Genomic DNA, 6,071 nt, shown 5'->3' with positions numbered 1-6,071 from the left:
AATCCTAGCAACAAGAGCAACATAATAATGCTTTGTGCTTTGGGCCCATATTGAAATAAATATCCGAGAAATCTATGAGACAGCTTCTCGTGAATCTTCATAAATACGCTCTTGGGCTACAGATATAGATAAAACTGGTTCAACAGATGTTTGGTGCATACATACATGCTACAGTCTCAACATAGATGACTGTGTGCTTAGGCCCTACGGTTCTCAGACCCTCAATTACATTATGACCCAGAAAACAACCCAGGAGACTTTCAATCGCACCTGGACAACTATCAGTAACAGTTTTAGTGGGCGAAGCAGATAGCAAGGGGTTACACTTATCGGTAATGAAGGAAGATAATCAAGGGTCGCTGATCAGATGTTTTCTTTCGTGACCGTCGAGGGGTGTGGGGTGCGTTTGGGACGCAGAAGAGGAATGCGTCACTCCCGACCGAATCGTCAGAGGAGCTAACGGTCTTCGAGAAAATCTGTGGAAGGAACCTTCATAAGTACTTTCTAGTTAACCTAAGCCAAAACAAGAATGAGATTTTCACTCTGCAGCGGAGTGTGCGCTGATATGAAACTTCCTGGTAGATTAAAACTGTGCGCCGGACCGAGACTCGAACTCGGGACCTTTGCCTTTCGCGGGCAAATGCTCTACCAACTGAGCTACCCGAGCACGACTCACGCCCCGTCCTCACAACTTTACTTTGCCAGTACCTCGTCTCCTACTTTCCAAACTTTACAGAAGCTCTCCAGCGAACCTTGCAGAACTAGCACTCCTGAAAGAAAGGATATTGCGGAGAGCATTTGCCCGCGAAAGGCAAAGGTCCCGAGTTCGTGTCTCGGTCCGGCACACAGTTTTAATCTGCCACGAAGTTTCATAAGCCAAAACAAATTTGTGCATGAAAATTACGTAGCGGCAAGCCATTACATAACAAAAATCAGACGAGAGAGTTTTGACACTGATTTCTATTAGTTTAATCTTGACAGCACTGCGTATTTCAACCCTTGTCCACCTTACATAACGTGTCCATCATCGATGTCGAACTTTCGAAGTGTTATGTTTCAAGCTATGAATTTTTAAAAGTGAACGATACTAATTTCTAAAGGCAAAAAAGAAACTAATATGAATTTTGAAAAGTGAACGATACTAATTTCTAAAGGCAAAAAGGAAACTAATATTGCACTATTAAAGTAATAAACAGAAAGTTGAATACCGATTCTCAAACGGAACAAGTTAGTAATAAACTAAAAATGTCTGAAATACTCTAGTAGGCACGGTCCTAATGAAAAGATATACCCGTTCCCCACTCTGACCTTAGAACTGACTGACTCTGCCAGTTGTAAGGGGACATGTAGTTCGTAAGCCGTCCTCCTGCTTCAACAAATTGCAAGTGTTCATCCGAAATGGTGAACACATTTTATGCCCTAAAACATCTTTGTTTACAAACTACTGGAGATGGTAAGATCAAACAAAGCGCAGCATAAAACTGGGAAAGTTAGTCTGAAGTAACACAACTGAATACTGAACACGTGCATCAAATCGTTAAACACATATAGCTCAACCTCCAAGAGTTTAACAAACGCACCTTACAGGTCCGATTTGTCCAAAGACAAATGTCTTCGTTGTCCACTTTATCTAATAACCTATAAAAATTTAGTCTGTGTAATGAATGCAGTGGTCCGCAATCACGTAGTCTCAGCGGCTGAAAATCTCAGAGAAATTGCATCAGCTTCAACGTGATGGCTGAAAATTACTTGTAACACTAAAAAATGTCAAGGTGGAACGCGTGTGCAAAGTACACTACTGGCCATTAAAATTGCTAAACCAAGAAGCAATGCAGATGATAAACGGCTATTCATTGAGCAAATATATTATACTACAACTGACATGCGATTATATTTTCAAGCAATTTGGGTGCATAGATCCTGAGAAATCAGTACCCAGAACAACCACCTCTGGCCGTAATAACGGCCTTGATACGCCTGAGCACTGACTCAAACATAGCTTGGATGGCGTGTACAGGTACAGCTGCCCATGCAGCTTCAACACGATACCACAGTTCATCAAGAGTAGTGACTGGCGTATTGTGACGAGCCAGTTGCTCGGCCACCACTGACCAGACGTTTTCAATTGGTGAGAGATCTAGAGAATGTGCTGGCATGGGCAGCAGTCGAACATTTTCTGTATCCAGAAAGACCCGTACAGGACATGCAACATGCGGTCTTGCATTATGCTGCTGAAATGTAGTGTTTCGCAGGGATCGAATGAAGGGTAGACCCACGGGTCGTAACACATCTGAAATGTAACGTCTATTGTTCAAACTCCGTCAATGTGAACAAGAGGTGACCGAGACGTGTGTAACCAATGGCACCCCATACCATCACGCCGGGTGGTACGCCAGTATGGCAATTACGAATACACGCTTCCAATGTGCGTTCACCGCGATGTCGCCAAACACGGATGCGACCATCATGATGCTGTAAACAGAACCTGGATTCATCCGAAAAAATGACGTTTTGCCATTCGTGCACCCAGGTTCGTCGTTGAGTACACCATCGCAGGCGCTCCTGTCTGTGATGCAGCGTCAAGGGTAACCGCAGCCATGGTCTCCGAGCTGATAGTCCATATTGCTGCAAAACGTCGTCGAACTGTTCTTGCAGTTGGTTGCTGTCTTGCAAACGTCCCCATCTGTTGACTCTGGTATCGAGACGTGGCTGCAGGATCCGTTACAGACATGCGGATAAGATGCCTATCATCTCGACTGCTAGTGATACGAGGCCGTTGGGATCCAGCACGGCGTTCCGTATTACTCTCCTGAACCCACCGATTCCATATTCTGCTAACAGTCATTGAATCTCGACCAACGCAAGCAGCTATGTCGCGATACGATAAACCGCAATCGCGATAGGCTACAATCCGACATTTATCAAAGTCGGAAACGTGATGATACGCATTTCTCCTCCTTACACGAGGCATCACAACAACGTTTGACCAGGCAACGCCGGTCAACTGCTGTTTGTGTATGAGAAATCGGTTGGAAACTTTCCTCAGGTCAGCACGTTGTAGGTGTCGCCACCGGCGCCAACCTTGTGTGAATGCTCTGTAAAGCTAATCATTTCCATATCACAGCATCTTCTCCCTGTCGGTTAAATTTCGCGTCTGTAGTACGTCATCTTCGTGTTGTAGCAATTTTAATAGCCAGTAGTGTAACTCTCAATGCGAGTCCAACCAAAAGCAAGAAGCTCACCACGTCGTAGAAGTACATGAGAATTCTAGCGCGGACCCATATCCACGTGGTTGAAACTGGTAATATCAGGAGAAGGTGTGAGTTAATGAATCCACAAAATCCAAATGCAATGGATAAGCAAAATAATTTACCAATAGGTAAGTCACCCAATCCCTCCTGGGGGAGATGATAAACAACGCGTAAGAATAGACAACAGTCCTTCAGAACCACATCTCAGTTTCACGAAAGAAGTAGATGGGAGATACTCTGGAAACCTGGAAATAATGAAAACAGCTGTTTCAAGTTACAGATATCACCGCGTGTTCTGAATCAAGTATAACGTGAACAAAGACACGAATTCTGCACAAGAAATCTGCACACAAAAACGTGAAAATGGTATTACTTGACGCATTTTGCTCCGGTATTTGAATAAAACAGCAAAATTTGTAAAAAATCAACTCGTCAAATGAATTAATTTCTTTTCCATTGAGGAATGGAGCAATGGTCATTGTTTATGGTGGTTCGCATTCAGCCTTCTGTATCCTGTACGCATCCAAAAAGAATGCAATTATTTCAGCATAAAAGTTTTTACCATATACGAGCCGTAGTAATATAACATCGCCACCACTTCTGTGGGGACTGTATCTGACAGAATGGAGAGCAGGAGATTCACAGATCGGAGAGAGTGGCCGGATCATACGTAATTTGCACTTGCTCAGAATTATCACAAGTCACTGCTAAATGATCGTCAAATAATCTTAGGGACAGGCTTTACTTACAGCAGAATGAAATTAATCGCTGAACGGAAAGTGCATTCGGCACATTCTGTCTCTTAGCCGTGATCTACTGAGATCGCGGTTACACCTATTTTTCCTGAAACAAATATTATAAAACTATAATTCTTGTACAATTTAGTAATTGCGAGGAGAACTATTAGTTATAAATGATTGCAAGAATATTGCCCATTTTTAACATATTTAATTGTAAATCAAATCTATATCTAAAAGCATGCAGAGGCAGTTACACAGAATATGTATGCTCAATTAGATGGAGACAAGAAAGTGGGGAAAAGTCAGTTAACTCAGAGGAGCTTCTCCCCTAGACTTTTTTTTTTTCTAAAAAAGAAGACATACGAAAATACAATTCCTCCGGTTCGTTTTAACCACAGCCCGATTCCTGTGATATCGCTGATCTGAATTTACAGTTCATACACGTTTTATTACATTTTTTATAGACGACTTGAAATATTTCTTTAATAAAAGAGTGCGCATTCGCGCAAGAAAATTATTTTGAAATAATTTATACATATCATGAGACGACATTCTTCAAGTAATACTTTCGTCTTTACCTAACCTGATTTCTATCATAGTTCCCAATTACATGAAAGCGACTGCAATACTTGAGATTGACTGCGATCTAATCATAATACTAATGTCTGGTTCTCGAATGCCTTCGTGTTCACACTAGACGAAGCAACAGCTTGCTACATCATACTGCCGCGGACGACATACAAGGAAGAAGTCCGAAGCCCCCAGCTCGTGGTAAGATAGAAATGCACTTTCTCGATTTGGCGACGATACCTCGTTCTAGCAGAAAGAACGACGTATAACTGAATGTCTGTGATCGAACGAATAACTATGGCGAACGCGGAGCATTTCTGCGATACGTGAAAGGCGCCCTTCCCCAAAACTACTTTTTGGTTTCAAGCTTATCGTGTGCTCCGAATCGCAGAGCACTCTATACTTTTCACATAAAACATAAATCATTGGCAGAGGGTAAAGATGAGTTAGCTGAAATCTTGGAATACACTGCCCCAACCTTTGGCTTTGTACTGTAACACTCATCCACTTAGGCATCATCATCATCATCATCAGCCAATTCAATCATTAAATGGTGTGGCCTCTTCGAGTCGTGGATTCAGGTAGGCTTTCAGCAGTCTTCTCCAAGTGGGACGGTCTTGGGCAGTTCTCTGCCAGGTGTTACCAGCGATCTTCTTGATGTCTTTGTCCCATCTGTCTGGTGGTCTTCCTCTAGGCCTCCGGTGCTCCCTCGGACTCCACTCCAGTACTAGCTTCGTCCATCTGTTGTCTTTTCTTCTTGCGACGTGGCCAGCCCACTGCCATTTCAAGGAACCTACTGTTTCTAAGATGTCATTAACCTTCGTTACAGACCGGATGTCATCTGCCCTTTTCCTGTCCTTTCTTGTATAGCCCAGCATTGATCTCTCCATGGCTCTCTGTGCTGTCCTAAGTTTCCCTTTTCTAAATGAGTTCAGTGTCCATGTCTCGCAGCCATACGTCATCACAGGAAGAATGCATTGATCAAATACTGCTTTCTTCAAATTTACTGGCATTTTTGATCTGAACACTTTTGAATTCTTCCCAAATGCTTGCCAGCCAAGCTTGATGCGTCGATAGATTTCTGGCCTTATGTCTCCCTTCATATTTATAATCTGGCCAAGATAGACATATTCACTGACCTCTTCTAGCAGACTGTCCTTGACCTTCACATCTCCAGCTGGGACCCATTTGTTGGACATTACTTTTGTTTTGGAAAGGTTCATGCTCAAGCCAACCAGCTGACATTCCGATGCAAGATCTGTAACTAAGTTTTGGAGCTCTGCGAAGTCTTTGGCCAGTAAGGCAATATCATCAGCAAATCTCAAGTTGGTAAGCCTTCTTCCATTAATTCTAATTCCCTTACCTTCCCACCTCAACTTTGACATAGCCATTTCCAATACAGCAGAGAACAGTTTTGGGGAGATGGGATCGCCTTGCTTGACACCCCTCATGATGCGGAATTCTTGAGTTGATTCGCCGATGTTAACATAAGCTGAAGAATTCTCGTAGA

The 6,071-nt window shown here is 42.9% G+C and overlaps 1 non-coding gene across 1 annotated transcript; it reads right to left on the bottom strand.

The window, feature by feature from the left end:
- Window positions 1-592: 592 nt before the first annotated feature.
- Trnas-cga (transfer RNA serine (anticodon CGA)) lies at window positions 593-667 on the bottom strand. The gene has a single exon. It is a non-coding gene; the product is annotated as a tRNA-Ser (tRNA).
- Window positions 668-6,071: the final 5,404 nt, after the last annotated feature.

Source organism: Schistocerca nitens, chromosome 4, assembly GCF_023898315.1.
Source record: "Schistocerca nitens isolate TAMUIC-IGC-003100 chromosome 4, iqSchNite1.1, whole genome shotgun sequence".
NCBI classification, from domain to species: Eukaryota; Metazoa; Arthropoda; class Insecta; order Orthoptera; family Acrididae; genus Schistocerca; species Schistocerca nitens.
The sequence above is the reverse complement of the archived record's forward strand: the minus strand, read 5'-3'. Positions and strand labels throughout refer to the sequence as shown.